This window comes from Eschrichtius robustus, chromosome 1 (assembly GCF_028021215.1).
Source record: "Eschrichtius robustus isolate mEscRob2 chromosome 1, mEscRob2.pri, whole genome shotgun sequence".
In the NCBI taxonomy this organism is placed as follows: domain Eukaryota; kingdom Metazoa; phylum Chordata; class Mammalia; order Artiodactyla; family Eschrichtiidae; genus Eschrichtius; species Eschrichtius robustus.
In genome coordinates, this window is record NC_090824.1 from 65,161,280 (window position 1) to 65,180,599 (window position 19,320).

Sequence of the window (19,320 nt, forward strand, 5' to 3'; positions counted from 1 at the left end):
GTAGGATTAATCAGTTTTTAAAAAAAAAAGACCAAGTGTGAGTTAATAGAAACTGTGGAATTGAATCAAGAATTTTCTGCTGCGGTTGGTAACAAGTTTTCCCCACCTTCTCTGAGGGAAGAATGAGATAAAAATATCTAGTAAGGAAAGTGAAAGATTTCAAGGAATATCTATGAATCCTCTAGCTTATTAGAAAGGATGAAGCGTTCATAGAGAAGATGAAAAAAATAATCCAAGATACAAACAGGAAGAAAAAGATTTCAGTGGGGTTGATGTTGAATCAAATGGAGTATCAGAAGATTAGAGAACTGAAGCTATTATCGAGGAAAAGGAGAAGAGAAAACTAGATTCCACTAAAGCCATAAAATCCATAAGTAGCACTGCCCACTACAGGTGAGTTCAGATTTTCTAAAAAAAGTGTAGCATCCTGGGCCCAAAGAGGAGGCACAGGCATTAGCCCAAGGAGAGCTCCTGGTGCAGCCTCTAGAGAAACAGGGCTAGTGAGCCCATTGGTGACTCTTTACTGGCTGATGGGTTGGTGATTCAATGGTTAATCAAGAGGTTCATTGTTTTTCAAAAGATATGCCATTGCATCTGCAAACTCCTACCCACTACTGTTGACTGAAGTGAGAATAAATGAGAATTATAGAAAGTGCTTCAATTTGCCTGTAGGAGTTTTAAAGCTCTGGGCCTGAAACTAGAGGTACTGGTGGAGTATTTGCGTCTTTGAAGTAATGCCTTGATATAAGAAAGCTGGTTGGGAGAACAGTGTCAATAGGTATCTTTTATATTAAAGATATATTTTTAAAAATTGTATACCCGGGTTACAATTTGATTTTCTGGCCCAAGATGAAGGAACTCTTATAAAGAACAGGAAGTTTATGTTTGACAGACCAAGAGCATTTAAAGGAGAAACTTGGAGGCAGGTGGCAGAGCTGGGGTGAGCCCAGGGAAAATGCTCTAGTAAGAGAGGACTGCACAAGACAGTATGCTTGGCAAAGATGACATGAGAACAGAAGCTTTATACCCAATACTTATGGCTTTAGGAGTACATATACTAATAAGTATAGTCAATAAAACAAAATAAACCTGAAATATTAGCACAAACAAGAAAAATATACATTTTAACACAGAGAAGTGAGCAGTGTGTCACAGTTACACCAAGACTCAGTGGGACGTGGCTCATGCACACAGAGTGGCGACAGAGGCCACGCACTGATCAAAAGAAATACAACCGGGCTTCCCTGGTGGCGCAGTGGTTGAGAATCCGCCTGCCAATGCAGGGGACACAGGTTCGAGCCCTGGTCTGGGAAGATCCCACATGCCGCGGAGCGGCTGGGCCCGTGAGCCACAATTACTGAGCCTGCGCGTCTGGAGCCTGTGCTCCGCAACAAGAGAGTCCACGATAGTGAGAGGCCCGCGCACCGCGATGAAGAGTGGCCCCCGCTTGCCACAACTAGAGAAAGCTCTCGCACTGAAACGAAGACCCAACACAGCCATAAAAATAAATAAATTACAAAAAAAAAAAGAAATACAACCAACAAATTGAGGAGGAGTAGTATAGTCTACTTAAAACAAACAAAAATGTAAACATAATTCTAGAGGAAACAATGATTCTAGAAGATAGGAACACAATGGAGAGTATTTGGGTTAGGTAAGAAATAACTGAAGTTGCTATGGGAAAAGATTATAGGCGAGAGATAAGAGAGGATGATTTCCTAAAGTAGATTATCCAGTGGGGCAGCAGAATGATAACAGGGTGATGAGGAAACCTCAAGTATTGGTCTATCTTTTGGGAGTATTACTCTGCTAAAAGGACAGCATCTGACAAATTCTTGCCTTATAGGCAATTTCAACTTTCAGAAGGAAAAGGAAGAAATGTGTATAGATGTGCACTGATTTTCATAGAGCTACCTTAAATCTCTTTTGAACAAATTAAAGCATAAAAATCATGTAATATCAGGGTTGAAGGAACCACAAATGTCATCCAGGCCAACACATGAACCACATGTACGGTGACCCTGCCATGTGCTGGCCCAACAGTCACTGAACACTCCCAGCAACACGACTGTCCTAAGACTGGTCATTTCATACTCAGCCAGTTTAGACTGAGTTGCCTTTATAGTGACATTGAAGTCAGTTCAGGTCTTAACTCTAATTCCTCTAAGTACACAGATTACAACTAACCTTTTTCCCCTCAGGTAAGTCCTTCAAATACTTGAAGACAGTTTCACATTCCCTCAAGCTTTCTTCTTCCCGGGCCTGTGCCCCATTTTGTCTGTCACCATCCATGTGACTTGTGCATGTTTTCACCTCCTGCTTGTTTTCTTCTGGACAAAATGAGGGAGGAATATTGATGAGATGTACTTTGAGAAAGAACTTTGAGAAAAAGTTGTAACATTATGCTGTGGTCGTTATTATGAAGAAAGGGAAGGCCAAGTTTCCTCAGTCATACACCCTGAGTTTTAGGTGCGCAGATTCAAAATATGTAATGAATAGATAGGCATAATCCCATGACTAGAGATCCTAAAATGGAATATTTCTCAAGGTAACTGGGAGACTGTAAAAGAGGAAGTACTGCTATAATGATCCACATGAAGTAAAGAAAAGAAAAACATCAAAACAAATGAAAATAGCTGAGATGGAAGTAGGCTTATTAATGCAGATATTAAAGGGGTATATAAAATGAGCAAGAAGATACAGTAAGTAGGATAGGTTACAAAAAATGGCATGGAACTAAAAGAAAAGTGTCAGAAAGGCTGGAGTCTGGAATAATCCTAGACTTATAAAAACTTCTAGAGACAGCAAAATAAATACACACACACACACACACACACACACACACACAATATTTGGTATAAGACAATAAATCAGAAAGAGTCAGGGACATTTAATTAGCAAGATTACATAATGCTGATTTGCCACAGGGGGGAAAGGGAAAAATTACTATTTTTGTTTCCAGGTTCTCTATCAAGAAGAAAGTACAGAGAAAGTTAAAAAAAGAGCTCCAGGCAAATTGAAGCACTTTCTATAATTCTCAAGGGATTGAGTCTTTCTTCTCATCTCTGCCCTACTAGGACTGCATCAAACTATTGGGTCGTTTCAGAGTATGAGCGAGTACATTGAGAGATCTGCAAGCTATGCCATATGAAGAATCACAAAAAGGATTTAGAAAAAAAGAGATGTTAAGGCAAAACTGGGATCAAAAAGTGAAAGATATAAACATGTTTCTAAAAATAAGCGTAGGGTAATAATAAGATGGGCTGCCTTGGAAGGGAGCAAGTTTGCTATCCTTGGAAATATCTGAACATTGGTCAGGTGACTTCTATCAAGAATATTTTGGGGCTTCCCTGGTGACACAGTGGTTGAGACTCCACCTCCAATGCAGGGGACACGGGTTTGAGCCCTGGTCCGGGAAGATACCACACGCTGCGGAGCAACTAAGCCCGTGCACCACAACTACTGAGCCTGTGCTCTAGAGCCCACGAGCCACAACTACTGAACCTGTGTGCCACAACTACTGAAGCCCGTGTGCCTAGAGCCTGTGCTCCGAAACAAGAGAAGCCACCTCAATGAGAAACCCACGCACCGCAAAGAAGAGTAGCCCCTGCTCGCCGCAACTAGAGAAAGCCCGCACGCAGCAACGAAGACCCAACACAGCCAAAAAAAAATATTTTGAAAGGGATTCTTGCTTTGGAAAGAAATGTTAGATAATCTGAGCTGTTCCCTGCAACTATAAGGTTCTATGTCTTTCTTTTCTATTATAGGCTACCATTTTGACATTAGAATTAGAATTTATCTTAAATATTGGCCACAAAATTTGGCTTGATAAAGAATGTTACAGAAAATGATTCGTGAAATTTCATATTAGGAAATTCATATAGGAAAGGTGATATATTTAACAATGCTAATTTTTATTTGCACAACAGAAAGTATACAGAAAATATCCACATAACTAAGTATTGTTTTAACTCACTCTTAAGGAATTAATAGTGCCAGGACTGAAACATAGAAATTAAGTAAATGAACAACTATCCAGCATAATTCCACAATCTTCTGGTGCAAAGGACAGTTACAGAATCAGAGCTGGGATGCATCTATTCTGGGCCAATGGCGTAAACTTGACTGATGAGGAACCTATGCCCTATAGGGCTTATATGACTTGCTAATTTAGTTATTACTGTAGGACACTAGGAAAACATCCTTAACAAAAATACCAAAAACGTACTTGTAAGAGGAACAACTATTTGTGCTTTTTGGATATAGCTTCTATATTTCCTATCCCTTAGGGGGGAAAAAAACACTTTTCAAACCAGAATAATAAAAAGTTGGTATTATAACAAATATATGAAGCTAATTATTAAGTTATAAAAGAATTGATATCAAGTAAATCATTTAGCATTACCCTGAATGACACTTGGTCAGTATCTTTTGTGGCATGGAACCTCACTGAAAGCAGTCAGTGCTCTCTGGAAGGAGAGCAGTGAAATGCACGCTAGAAGTCACTGCACCTGTTCCCTTCCTGGGCCTGTGGACCAGGCTGAGCTGGCCCAGAGGAGCCCTTCCATCTCAGTGTCCTCTGAGCATCACTGAGAAAGGCAGCATGGCAGTGACAAGGGCTCTGAATCAGGGTCAGATCTCTTCTCAGACCTCTCATTTGTTAACACAAGGTGCTCGGTGACTTCAAATGTTCCATCTAGCTTTAATATTCAGTGTCTCTTCCTCCCATCATGGTCTTAACTGTCATCTTTAGATCATAGCTTGGCATAACCAAGCCTAGCTGAGGGTGCAGTGCACAAATCTATCTGTCTGAGGCCTTCAGTGCCTCCACAAATGGCTGGCCTCATGAGCCTGAGTGAGGAGTTCTACTGTGAAAAGATCTTTCAGCACAGAAATTCTTAATTACAACAGTAAATTAAGCATTCCGTTTTTATCTCCTTTCCAACTATTGACAAAATTGAGGACATTTTTCACTGGGTGGCTTCTGACCTCTTCTAAACAACTTGCAAATTTAACTTCCATTAGAACTGACTAGCTCTTGCCTTCTATCACAGACTATTTGGCAATCTTGCAGATTTTTATTTTTTTTAAATGGTCTAATTTATTATTTGAAGGAATGTTAGAAGTTTTTTTTTAATTAGAATTCTCACTTTTCATTACTGTTTCCGCCTTAAGACTCATGGATTGGGCATGGAGATGGCCATGGTTTCAGGTGGAAAATGTACTCTGAGGTTCCTCGGCCAACTTCATGTCCCACATCACCACCAGGGTGAAGAAAATGCTATCTCAGCCTAGGGAAGTGGGACTCATGCCTTTTTTCTCTGTGTTCATCACAATGAATTTTAAGGTATAACCACTAATACAACTGTTTATCTAGGCAAACCACATATTTTGCCACTGGGAGGAGTATTCAATATCTCAATGTACACAAAAGTGAATGTTCCCTTTCTTTCTATAGCTTATGCAGGCACAGCCTTAGTCTCTTTCTATAGTAGCTTTCTTATCCACCACATAGAATAAATACTGTGTACAAATACCCTTTTTACTTCCCAAAGGCTATAGTTCAAATGTGTTAGAAAAACCTGTTTTTGTGAAATGCTTTGATTTCTTTGAAGAAAAGGTACTATTTTCCTAAGATGATATTACTTATTGCTTTCTTAATTTGGGTTAAATTTGGAACTTGAACAACTGCAAATATTGAATTCCTGCATATTTTGCACTTTTCCAACCTTAGCACCATAGAGCTACATAGTGTTGAAGAAATTCATCAAGAATTTTAACCAAGTAGGAATGTTACTAACAGTCCACAATAGGCTAAGATCTGTTGCTTGTTGGAGATGCCAAAACAGAAGCAAAAACAAAAGTATTTACTTTAGGTGTGGCCACCCCTTTCATTTTGGCTTTGTTATCTCCGAGCCAATGTGGAACATTTTTACACATTGTGGGAATGTTTTTTGGTTTGTTTGTTTGTTTGTATTTTGTCTTGAAAATAAAATTGATGGTGAAAGATTATACCATGTCTTTATTAGTACAAGTTAGAGGCAGGATAACGTAGTGATTCTGAGCATAGATTCTGGATGCCTGTCCCCAAGCTGGTGAAGTCATTGCTAATACGATACTCCCACTGAGTCATTAATAACACAAGAATCCAGATTGGTAAATGTCCCATCATCATGCAGAAGACTTCTTTTCCTTTTTGAGCAACTCCCCTATAACCCTGCAATACTCCTCTTGTCCCTGGTACAGCCTTGCAATTCAGCCTCCACTGTAACATACTACTGTTAACTATTGGAAATCTTGCTATGATGCATTCTTCCTCTCCTCTGCTTCCTGCACCCTACCAGGAAAGGTATGCCTCGGCAGTAGTTCCTCCTTCCGTTACATCTTCCTGCCACTTTTACAGTCTTCTTGCTCTTAACTATTACTAAACAGTAAAAATGGGGTGAGAGTGTGATCTGTCCCACTATAGTGCATGTCACCTTTCTTACGCTCAGTAACCACCAGGAATTTCACATGAAATCACATTATCATTTATGTTTTTTATGCTCAGTAGCCATCAAAAAATTTCACATGAAATCACATTATCAGTTACGTTTTTTAAAATATCACGACAATTTCTATCTTCCTTGACTGACATATACATATTATTTTCCAAATGTGCTACAGTGTGTTTTCAGCACTTCAGTGCCTTCTAGCTTAGTTTCCCCCCTTCACATCTTCATTATAAAATTACTGGCAAATTTAAATGTTGCACACTTTAACAACAACTCTAAAAGACAATGCTGGAAATATGTTGGGAAATAAGGGGAGAGAAATAGCCTACACTGAAATGTATGAAGAGTTTGGCCAGGGTCTGGCAAATTCTCTTGGTCCCTGAACATGTGCTCTTCCCTGCTCTACCTGCAGTTGTGACATGCAAGCCTCTGGCTAGGGCCCTTACTTCTCCAAGTCTATGAATGAACTGGGGCATATTGTCCAATTTCACTTTAGCTGTGTTGCTGTAAGTATATAAAATATTTGAATCATTGGATAGTTAAGGTCAAAGTCAAATTATGCCACTTTCTCTTCCATTCTTCAACTCAGCTCCATCCCAAAGTGGTTGTCCTTGCAAAAGGAAGGACTGTTTATTCCAGTACAGTAAGGGGCTCTCCCTCTCTTTATCCATCTTGTGAGAAGACTGAAGGCCACTCTATTTGGGACAGTCAGTTGGATTCCTTGAATACTCTACTGTGGAATCCAGATGGTGGAAAACTATTAAGTGGATAAAAGCTTAGGGACCAAGGGTTTCAATTATAAGTCACATCCTTCTTAAACTGACGTTCTCTATGGCCACAGACGTATCAGGTAACTTCTCAGCACTGTTTTCTCCTCTCCAAGCAGGCAAGCTTGGAAAAATTGGTTCTACTCTGCTCTAGGGATCCACATTTGGGATCGCTGTGCCCGTTAATTTTTAAAACCAATTCCCTGATTAGATTGCTAACGAGATCCACTAATTAGAAGACAAGACAAAACAAAACAGAAACTGATCATGTCTTCTAATACAGCTTTGAATTCTAGAAATAAACAAAATCAGCAACAACAAACAATCAGCCATCTAACTCCTGGGCCTCCTTTGCTCCAGAGGGATTGCAGCCTCCTGGCTCATAAGCAGTGACCACCACTAGAGGCTGTTACTCGGTGAATATGTTCCTTCTCACTGGTTGATTTTACACAAGCCTTTCAAAAGCCCACGAGGAAGGAAAGCTGTGAGGGCAGCGTTGGTCATAGGTAGCTTCAAAATGAAACTATCAGAATAGAAAATCAGGGCACAGCAACTAGAATGTCAATAAGGAAGAGTAGTTGTTTTTTCTAATTAGAAAAGTCAATGTCCTTGGTTTCTCAGATTCTAACTAGTTTCAAGTTAGTGGAACAGTTTCCATGTATGCATGTGAATTGAGCCTAAGAGCCTCAAGGGTATCTGGACCAAATATACATATTTATTCAGGAAAATTAATTGTTTACACTGACAAAATAGGCTGTAAATTCGATGAAAATATGCAACAATGCTTGGATATTCGGAGGAAATTTAAATACATGCACTGACCTTTCAGGAACATGGATATAGAAAGGTAGGCAGCATTTGAAACACTGCTTTATAAAAACAGCAGATTCTTTTCCAGGCTCTTAAACAGAATGAAAGAAGATGAAGACAATAGATTTGGGCAGAATTTTCAGGGAGGAACTTTCTGTGGTCTTAGTGAATGTTTCTGTGATCCATCACATTGATGTGTACATGCCACAATCACTCAAATAAGCAGTTCATATGTCCAAGATTTATTGACTTCAAAAGGTATAAAGGTATGTTGAAATATACCACATTTTACCCTTGATCCCTTTACTTAGCTATTACAGATTTTTTTTAAAAAACAACTCCACATATCTACTACAGCTCTTACTGAAGCTCATGTGTACTTCAGTTTGTCCTATTACAGAGATAACAGTTGCATGCATCTACTAGTCAGTAGGGGACTCATTAGTGTAATGGTACTCTACGTGTACAGGAAGGGAGTCATCTGTCTAAATCACCTGTTCTTCATGCTTTCTTTCCACCCCTCCTGTTCTCCGACTAAGAAGACTCAACCCCAGGCATACTGACACTTGATAACCGAAGAGAAATGAGCCAAGGGTACCTGGTCCGATAAACGTACCTGCCCCCTCCTGTGAGACTGGTTGGAGCTTTTGTGGAATCACTGTAGTGGGGCACCAGCAGCCTCTCTCAGACACAGCGGCCCCTGATGAGGCCACCCTGTAACAGCTGTGAGGTCCCAGGGACACTTCTGTGTGCACAGAGGTGGTGGATTAGGGTGTGTTCTATACAAATTGTTAATGGAAATGTATCATGATGATGAAGATAGTCATGACACAAGTAACTATAACACTGTACACACTGGCGATTATAACATTATATACATTGAAAGGAACAGAACACACTGGGGCAGGTAAGTTTTAGCATGTTTGTTAATAAAACCACTCACGCTCTTTTTAAATCATGTTCACTTACCTACCTCCACCCTTGATAAAGAAATCCAACTTATGTTCTCCCAGGGCCTAAGCCATTGTCTAGAAGTTAGAAGCATATGGGCACTATATTAAGACAAAATCTGATAACCTTAACACAAGGGTGTTGAAATAATTCAAGCATTCTATGTGAGATAAAATCCAGAATTGTATGATTATATTTAATATATTTAGGTAAGGAATGATTAAAATGTATGAAAAATTAATACATCTTCTTAGAGAGAAGTTTCAAAGATAGGACTTCATAAAATCTTAAATGCTTAAATTTGGGTTGTATGTACAGGATGATCCCAGAACATCTTGGAATAGAAAACGAAAATGATAGTAACATTATTTTTGCACAGGATAGTTTATTAAAATTGTTAAAGTTTATAAAAATATCCCAAACAATGTAATGCTAGCCAAGCTCATCAAACCTAAGGCTTTTTACCAAATCTTGTTTGACCAGGTTTTGCACTTTGATATAGAGTGCAGAGTCTGCCATCCGATCCACGGACAATAGCTAATGGGTTATGACTGATGGATTTCATAGTGGAGAAATATTCTGTAGATCCCACAAGCGTAACCATTTGTAAATATAATGTGCCCATCTAATCAATTCCTAATGCTTAAAGCTTCTAGGTCTGATTACAGATCTACAACTTCCATGAAGCCTCCCAGGCTGACACCAACCCAACAGTGGTCTGGCCCAAACCACCTGGAACTCGTTAACCACAGTAATTTATATTTCCCCCCATGGACTGTAAGCTCCTTCAAGGCAAACAATGAGTCTTATTCTTCACTACAGTCCTGAGAGCATCCAACAGAGTACTAGATACATTATTGGGTATTTAATAAATGCTTTTCAATAAATTAAGAATTAATATGTTTCTGTTCATATTGGACTTATAAACTTTTGCAGAAGCGTGAGATATTAGATCACTGAATTAAACATTTCAATCAGTAGGTGAGTCCATTTCCCCCAATTTTTTTGGCCTTGAAAACATTTTGGTTGCTTCAATGTGTAGAGGTTCAAAAAAAAAAGTGACCAAATGATCTGAGTCAATGGCTCTGTATTGACAAAGTTTTCCTCTCAGTGAGAGTCTGGCTTGTTTCATCATCTACCAAAGAATATTTTAAAGTCAGCTGCTAGGAGAATGAATGATCCATTTGTTTGTTCTTTTATTCATTCAAACAAAATTCATGCAACTCATATTATATTCTGGGTACTTGTTTACATTTCTGTGAAAAATATATAAACTACTGAAAAGCTATATATATCATTTTCTTAAACCGTGTTCAAAAGGAAGAAGCAACTTGGTGCGATGTGAATTTTAATGGGTGAATAAACTAACAGAGACAGAACAAGTGAGGGGTGACCTAACAATACCTTCTCAGATCACGCCATTCTTCATTTCTATTACATTCTTAACCATGGAAATTTGATAACTGTGTTTTGCTAAACTGTTCCAAAACAACTAGTTCTTTTCATTTAGAACATTATTTTTTAAAGATATACCTGTATTAAATAAAAACTTATGGCTCCTGTTGGTTAGGTTTTTTCAGAAAAAAGGCTGATTTCAGGCTTTTGACTTAGAATTGGGTCTAACTCTAAAGTCTGCAAGTTAAGATATTGCCTAAAATTATTATCATACTATTCATGACGTCTATTTCACTAAACTGATTTTGCTACATATAAATGAAGTCCAACAATATAGGGCTCTATCTCAGCTGCTACTTGATAACAAATTAACATATGCCTGCCCAAAGAAATCTAGTAGTTGCCTGCAAATGTACAGAGAACATTCCAGCACCATGGCTCACAATTATCTGGATGCCATGCTAGGCACTTTATATATATTATGCCATTAATCCTTACCACAGCACTCTTGAGTTCATCTCACTTTTTCTTTTCTAAAGATGAGGTTAAACAATTCAGGGTCACAGAGGCTGGATTTGAACTCAGTCTAATTTCAAAGATTATATTTGTTTCACTATGCTATGCAGTTTCCATATGCTGTCTTAAATCTGAGGCTAAATGCAGATAGAACTATAAGCTGAAGTCAATTTTTATCCTTTTCTTGACTAATAGGAACTTTTAGAATATAATTAATGATAGTACGAACCTACTGAGATACACTACCCAGAAAAACATTCCATTCCTATAACTTCATGGTGTACTTTTTTGGGTTTTTTTTTTTTCGTTTGTTTTTATTATTTTGCCTGATTTTAACACAGCAATTTTCTGACACAGCATGTTTCTTAAAATGTCTATAATGCTAGCTGTGTATCCCCACAACCCTGTGACACTGAACAAACATGAAAGAACCCTCTGCATTTGAAAGTGTGGTAAATGCAAAGATTTCTTACATTTACATATGCAATACAGACAAGTAAAATCAATGACATGGAGTACCCATGTAATAAAGTAATTGCTTTAGAAATGTGTGTGATAATTGCGTATCAGCTGAATAATTCATTACTAAAATTATTGGTAATGAATGTTAATTTAGTACGATTATCTCATGTGTGGGAATATGCTGATGTACAGTGATTTACAGTAAACTTTAAGGATGATCATTTTATTTTTAGACAATTGCATGTTCATTAAATATGAAAAAATGATGACAAAACAGGTTTCAGTGATGCTTCAGTCTGCAAAGATAGAGTTTCAATCACAAATGGCTTTTGGGTTATATTAGCTATAGCCTATAAATCATATGTAAAATATGTGTGTGCTCGTGATGTCTCGCAGAGCCATCCAGCAGAGGGCTCCTTTGAAACAGAATGTGAAAAATGAGGCTGCCATTCAAACTGGAGCCAACCTGGTACTTTTAATAAACTATATTGAGCTTAGCAAAGGTTTATTCCAAACTAGCCAATGGTTTACAATCAATTTTCCTAGAGATTGTTATTTCATGTATTTATAAATGAATAAGTATGAGATTTTCATGATACTTGTCCTATGAAAATACAACGTGATTAAGACCAGATAGTCTTCAATGAAATGCAAGCAAAATCAACTAATAAGTGTCCACAAGTTGTATAGGTGTACATTTAATTACATTTATATAGCAATACAAATCAAATATACAGAAATATTTTATTAAAGGGGAACCAATCTTTTTCCCCCAGAGGAATATATTGTAAAAAAAAAAAAAAAAAAAAAAAAAAGACTGCACAAACTTTACCCTTTTATTAGAAACTACAGTTGTCATTGAAAGAGTGTCCCCTTTCCCCCAATGAAGGGGATTGGGAGTTCTGCAGATATTTTTTCCTTTATAAACTATTTAGATGTATTTCAATTAGACAAATAATTTTCTCTTTACGTAATAATGATTATTTCTCTTAATTTTTAAAGAAATAACTATGTATTTTCAAAAATAAAGTGATATGATACGTTATATATCATATTGTGCATGAGTGAGTGATATATAAAATGTTACAGTGATAAGGCTGATCAGTACTTTTCACATGGACTGCTGAATGATTTCATTTTTAAAAGAGGGGAGGCTAGATTATGTAACAACTCTGAAAATTTTATTCTTTTCTTTGGAATAACTAAAAGGTGGGGGGCAGCGGTGAGGGCACAAAGAGATTATCAAGTTCTTAATCTGGGAGTTATAGATAGCTTCGAACTTATCATAAAGATTCACTAAACTTGACTCTATTAAGCACAACCTTACAGTTTGCATTTAATTTTAATAAATGGATACATCCCTGGCACTTGTTAAGAAAAGGTGAACTTTAGATCCCCAAAGAAAATATTGACATTTATAAAACAAAAGCAAGTGATAACAAATCTTTAAACTAATAACCTAAAGTCTTTTGTAATCACTAAAGTGGAATTTGTCCTGTGTCACAGAGCCATAAACCTGACACTCTAGAATCAGGATATGGGAATCACATTGCTCTAGAGTTGGTTGGTAGAAAGTCCAATACTCAAATCCATGAACGAAGACACTATATATTTAATGGCCCTTCAATAAACAAAAACTGACATGTAAAAAAATGTTTAAATAACTCATAATAAACAATCTATGTAGATACATGTGGGGTTTTTGTTGTTTTGTTTTTAGTCAAATTATCCATTATTTTATGGAAAAGTAATCAACCAACACTGTACCATCTCAGAAAATAGCACCACTCTAATGGAACCCGGAGAAACAATCATATCATAATTTTGCATTTCACATGTGCATTTTTAAATGCTATTATTTTTCCCTCTTTTGATCTTTCTTTTGTATTTGTAAAAGGAGCTTTCATCTTTGAATATGTGTGTGGGGAGGTGCTTTGGAGCCTGCGTCCTTCCATATGATGCCAACAGCCAGCCAGTCTTTTGCAAATGACACAACTGTACCAAGACAGTCACATCTGACTATTTAACCCCTCAGCTTGCCTGGGCAGTTCAGGAGCCCCTGCTGTGATGTTTTGTTTGCACACATGCACAGATAAAGGCCACCACTCTTCTCATTAAACAAGAAGACATGTGGGAAAATTAATAACTTAATTTGCTGGGAGAAGATGGATGTAGAAATCAAATGTGAGTCTACAACCTTCCCTGAGCATTCACCTCAGTGTCTGAGGAAATCTGGTGCCAATTCTGCTGCCTGACTTATGTTTCTGGGATAATCTCAAACTGTCAGTGAATCGGTGCTTTCAATCCACTGGGCTAGGAAGGGTTGTCCTGTCACAGTGCAGACCTCCCAGGAGTGGGAGTGTGGCGGGAGAGGCGAGAAGGAAGAATACTGCTGGAATTGTGCCATCACATGGGCTCTGCTCAGGGCTCCAGGACTCTGAAGAACGTGAACAAATCCTAGAGTGGGGACTCCATGACAATGAGCCAAACACTCAGAAAGTGTTCTGTGTGACCGCCAGCAAATCACAGACAAGTATAACCTACCAGTTTATCCTTTACTCCTAGAAAATAGCTTGCTCTTTTCTTTCAAAGAAAAAAAAAAAAAAAAAGGAAGAAGGGAGGGAGAGAAGGAAGGAGGGAGAAAAAAGAAAATAGAGGCGAGAGCCAGGGTCTGATTTTAGCCCCGTACCATTGAAGTTCGACCCTGAGCTGCTCAGCCAGTCTGTAAGAGCTATGGCCGGGGCCCCTTATTTTACCATCTTAATGAAGTCTCATTTCTTTGGAAAATTTATGCGTGGGGTTTTCAGGATACCCACCCAGATTATGCTGCAATTTTCTAAACCAACAGCTCCATCAATGACACCGGCAACACTCCCCTATAGCTAAATGATGAAGGGCTCACACCCGCATGGAGTTGACCGGATGAGCCGCTGCCCTGCAGAGAATCCTGAGCTTCCCTGTGCCCTCAGACACTTGGTTCAGCCCTGCAGGGCATCTACAATAGGGAAGAAATTTTAGCTTCACAAGTGTCTGCATAGAAACATGGAAAAAGAAACAATTTACAAGAACAAATTCCCTGGAGTAGGGGAGAGCCGGGTGGCACAAATCATCATCATCACAACCAAACTTTCAAAATGCATCTTTTTAGTCCCATTTATTTAAGTTCATTCTTTCAACTTCCTCATTGCTTATGCTCTTATGTAGAGATCAGAGGATATCCATTAATAAGGCACTATTGGGACACTTGTCACAACTTACCCTCAAATTAATATACTGTCCTTCTCATATGAAGATTATATCACTGACCCATGGTCAAAAGGAAATATCTTTTAAATGGCTTTTTTTATTAATGGTGAGAGCTCCATACATACTCTGTCTCCTGTTTGAATCAAAAGCATCAGCTGGATGCTAGAGGGCTAAGGACAGGGTGTCAAGTGTCGTCGTAAAATTGATTAAAACTAATTTGCCTTATAGAAAATTGGAACCCTGGACTTGTTCTCAACAGTACAAGTCTCTAACCCACTGAACTAAACTTCATGAGGATCAAAGAAATATCACAGGATTAAACAACAACAACAACCTGAATTTGAAGTTATAAAAGGTGGATTTTGACTCTACCCTTAGCCAGCTACATTATATCTTGGGGAGGAGAGTTAGCTGAACGGTGCCTGAGAACGTCATGACGTACTTTACAGATGCTGGTTCATTTAACTAATGCTTACCAAAACTGGACACCATTTAACGTCTACCTATTTATTTTTCATCCTTCCTCTGTAAATACAAAGACGCCATTTTTGTCCTCTTCTACACGATATCCTTACACATATCTGGGAATAACTTTCATATTCCTAGTAAGTCATTTTTTTTTTTCCTCTCTGGCTCAAGCATCTGTAGTTTCTTCAACATTCATCAAAGAACACGATTGCCAAGTTCCTTATCATCTTGGTTTCCTTTCTCCAGATAGTCTCTAGTTTTGCTGGCGTCCCTATAAAAACATAGAAAAAGCAACCTACAAAGCTGACTGTACTATATTGGAGAGCTAGGATTTCCTGTGTGACAACTGATTGACCTTAATAAATACAAATAGTGAAGAAAATTATAAAGCCTGAAAAAGAAGACTGGTCATCTAGTATGAGTCAATGAGAATGACAATGCCAAGGGGATTTAAAAAAAAAAAGGCCATTTCTTCATACTGAGAGCATGGTTTATGTTTACAAGTGGTGGGAAGTCCACCATCAGTCTAAGGATTGGTCTAGCACTCAGTGGCACTCTAAACCCCTGTACACACTCACCTAAAATGGGAATGTGTCATTTTTTTCATAAAGGAATTTCCTGAATAACTAGATTAAACAAGTTGCTGGAGGAAGTGAGATCTTCATATTTTAATCTATAATGAACATTCATGTTCCGCATTAGCAATCTTGTAATTTACACTACTTTATTTGAATTTAGCAACAGCAGATATATATTGGGACTTATATAATCTATAAACAAATTCATAGGCATAATTCATAAATTCATAACTATAGCTGATAACAACAGCTAACGTTTATCAAGTACTTACTACGTGCCAGGCACTGTGCTAAGTACTTTGCATGTAATATTTCATTCAATTCCAATAATCCTATGAGATAGATATTACTATTATCCTTGTTTTACAGATGAAGGACACTAAAATTTAGAGAAGGTAAACACTGTGTCCATGCTCACACAGCTAGCAAGTAGGGAATGTGGGAACTGAAACCAGGTCTAACTAACTTCAACATCCGTGCCCTTGATCCACTCACATTCCTTCCTCTCCAGTGTCCTCCAGCAGGGCTATCTCTCCATGGAATGAAAGCCTCTCTGGAAGGCTTGGGATAGAATCCAAGTTGTCATGCATTGGAGCTGAGCCCACAGGTTCTCCATCTTATTACTTAACGAAACTTAACTGTAAAACATAAACTACCACCAGAATAAAATGCCCAAACTGTTACTGCGAGGGTTCTAACACCTATGTATGTCTAATGATTCTCAACAACACACAGGTAGGCAAGAATCATATTGGTGAAGAATTAGTTCAACTAATGATAAACTCTGAATAATCACAGTTGCTATAAATGAAATACGTAAATGAATGTACTGTGTGTTTTTTCCATTCCCTGTGGTGGTCTCCTTCATTAACATAACTACCAAAAAATAAGACCTATTTTGTTAACAGACACCAAAATTTACAGAAGAATATTGATCTTCAAAGAGTCACTTATCCATTCAACAAATATTTATTAAGCGCCAATATGTGCCAGGCCTTGTTCTGAGCACTGGGAATACGGCAGTGAACGAAATCAGCAAAATCTTTGTTTTTATGGAACTTATATTCCAACCATTTTATTGACTTTCAAAGTACTTGGCTCTTTTCTCTTGGAAGCAGATTCAAAGTTCCTTAGGAACAGAGTCTCATTGTGCTCTACTCACATCATGAATGTCTAGAGCCTGGCAGCTGACTGCCCCTTAGTCACACTCACGGAGAGGGTGATGTTCCTGCACCAAATGCTGTGCGGAGGGCAAAAAGTCCACAGTGGATGTTCCAAAACACAGCACAGCGTAGAGGTAACGCCTTCCTGGTTATGGAATTTACTTTATGATGTTTGCAGCAGGAAACGTGTGCCTAATTATTTGCGATTCAGATTCGTACAGTGGGTTTGTACTCTTTTAGGACAACCCAGGGAGGAACATGTCAAGTGGCAGAGAGAAACAGGCTCAAGGTTGGATGTGGCCGCAGCTGGGGTGCACAGTGGCTGCTTTGCATACAGATAAAGAAGAATCTTCCCCAACAATGCCTCTTCCTTAGCTCTTAGGAGATTGTTTTCATAAAAAAATAAAATGTTAAAATCCTTCAAGTTATCAACTGCATTAGGAAATTACAACTATCTCTCTGTTAGGCAAAGGAAACGATAAATCCAGCTGGATAAAAGGCAGTCTTCCACCTTATATTATACATATGACTTACCAGGATTTGTGCAAGGCCTATAAAGTCATGCCTGTAAAAAGTGTTGTCCGTCAATAAAGAAAAATGAAACAGGTCAAAAAGCAGTCAAGGTAAGCCACATTAAAGGCTCTGGCTTATTTTCCTGCATAATGTCCTACAACTGAGTGATAAGGAAAAATCTGCCATAACTCACTGCAAATGTGACAAATCTCCAACTTCCCATGATAAACAGAGAAGAGGTCACGATATAATTAATTTTTTAAATTAAGAATGTGGATACAGCTTGACCTATTCTTGAGTATGGTTCTTACCAAATGTATAAAAAGAAGAAAACCATCATGACTTTGGGGTCCATGGACCAACCCTCCCCTGTTCCCTATCTTCATTCGCCCTCCCCTTCAGCATAAACTGCTTGGTTCATCACTTCAACCCCTCTCTTAACAATATCCTAAATATCCTTGCCCATGACCTTCTGTCACATCCTTCTGGCCAAATCACAACCCTAGAGGAAGGAATCAAACTATCTTTGAGCTGCAAGCCTACACCCACTTGCTGCATATCACACAAGCAGGCAGATTATCCCACTTTGAACTCAGGTTTACCGACCTCAAGTGGGTTTACAACCTAATATACATTCCAACAGGTTCCAGTGAGTAAGCTCTCCCTTTCTCTACAAACATTTTAAACCTTTTCTGCACTCTCAGATCGTACCTCCACCACACCTGCCCCTCTCAGCAGACGACTGTACTTCTATTCCCGGAAACCTCTGACCCTCCTACAACCAGCCTATCTGCTTCTGCATGCATCCTTTTCTTCAAGCTCTCTTTATATGGAGGTGGAATCCTCACAGGGAAGGCCATTTCCTCCCCCTGAGCCCATGAATGTCCTCACTTTCATCTTCCTTCTAAATTACCCCCTCTCTTATCTTCATCCTCTTTCTTTACTGGCTCATTTCTCTTAATGTTGAAAGTCGAGGATGGCACGCACTTTTCTGTGTCTACCAACATCCATGCCCCATTCTTCCTAAGAAAGCAATGAGCTCATGGAACATGAGTCCTCTCCCCAGCACCAGAGAATGGCTTGATTAGTCTAAACCAATGGTTCTCAAACTGGGAAATGTACCAGGTTTTCCTAGAAGGATTGTTTGAAATAGACTGCTAGGCTCCTCATTCACTATGACTACGATGGAGTCCAGGAATTTGTATTTCTCTGATAAGCTCCCAAGGGATGCCGATGCTTCTGGTCCAGAGGTCACCCTTTTGAGAACCCCTGGTCTAAATTATGCTTGGTAACCACAGTCTCCTTTACTAATGGTTCATTTAGAATGGGCAAATAACTCAGTCCTAGCCAACAAGCTATAAATAGAAGTCTGATGGAGTAGAGGTAAAGAAAAGTCTGGAAAGAATTTTGTTCCCTTATAAAAAGACAGAGAACAAGGATCATGCTTTCTTGGTTTTTTTTTTTTGAATGAGCTAACACGGAATTGGAGAAGCCTGCTAATGTCCACTAGGTGTCAAGCACAAAAACAAAAATCCAAGAGAAAGGTAGAGTGAAAACATAGTGAGAACCTGGCTTGAGTATATTTTTGAGCCATTGCACCAACCCTGGGCTCATCCATCTCCAGTCTTCTCAATATGTGAAATAAATAATAAAGGTCATTTAATAAAGCCACCATTAGTTAGGTATTCTGTTAGCTGCAACCAAATACAACTAATTCATCAACTCCTGGACATCTGAAAATATCCCTTTTCAACTCCATATCCTCCTCTAGGTAGAATCTTATCTTGCACTTTCATCTAAATATGAACTTTTAGAGTGACAAGTGTCCTTCATTGTCATATCTCGCTATTGGCCCTTCAGCCCATTCCAGTATGTCTGGCACACTTTTCACTCCACCAAAAATGTTCTCACAGGGATCTCACCATAACCCTCTTGATTGTAACACAGGTTTTTCAGA

At 38.5% G+C, this 19,320-nt stretch overlaps 1 protein-coding gene across 2 annotated transcripts in view; it reads right to left on the reverse strand.

The window, feature by feature from the left end:
* NPAS3 (neuronal PAS domain protein 3) overlaps positions 1 to 19,320 on the reverse strand; it is an 855,298-nt gene that overhangs the window by 357,447 nt on the left and 478,531 nt on the right. The gene's annotated exons all lie outside the window — the stretch shown is intronic.